The sequence below is a fragment of the Bison bison genome, unplaced genomic scaffold, assembly GCF_000754665.1.
Source record: "Bison bison bison isolate TAMUID 2011002044 unplaced genomic scaffold, Bison_UMD1.0 scf7180017863888, whole genome shotgun sequence".
Lineage (NCBI taxonomy): Eukaryota > Metazoa > Chordata > Mammalia > Artiodactyla > Bovidae > Bison > Bison bison.
Genome location: NW_011494460.1, coordinates 1,129,239 through 1,129,711, shown reverse-complemented (window position 1 = coordinate 1,129,711; position 473 = coordinate 1,129,239). Strand labels below are relative to the sequence as shown.

Genomic DNA, 473 nt, shown 5'->3' with positions numbered 1-473 from the left:
GAATACTGGAGTGGGTTGCCATTTCCTTCTCCAGGGGATCTTCCTGACGCAGGGATTGAACCCAGGTCTTCTGCATTGCAGGCAGATTCTTTACCATCTGAGCCACCAGGGAAGCACAGACATCTCTTTTTGTACAGATTAAATGTCTAAATTTCGTATAACCGGCATATATTACACATGAGATTCTAGAAGCAGTAAGTAAACTGCTTGTTCCCTCAGCATTATGATTATAGACAACAAGTTATTAGTGTTGTTTAGCCACTAATTCATGTCCAACTCTTTGTGACCCCAGGGACTGCAGCCTGCCAGGCTCCTTTGTCTATGGGATTCTCCAGGCAAGAATACTGGAGTGGGTTGCCTTTTCCTTCTCCAGGGGATCTCCCAGACCCAGGGATCAAATCCTCATTTCCTGCTTGGCAGGTGAATTCTTTACCACTGAGCCTCCCACGAAGCCCAAGGGCAGCAATACTGTA

The 473-nt window shown here is 46.5% G+C and overlaps 1 protein-coding gene across 1 annotated transcript in view; it reads left to right on the top strand.

Annotated features, from left to right (window-relative positions):
• The window catches only part of HSD17B11 (hydroxysteroid (17-beta) dehydrogenase 11), a 50,063-nt gene that overhangs the window by 28,764 nt on the left and 20,826 nt on the right, over positions 1-473 (top strand). The gene's annotated exons all lie outside the window — the stretch shown is intronic.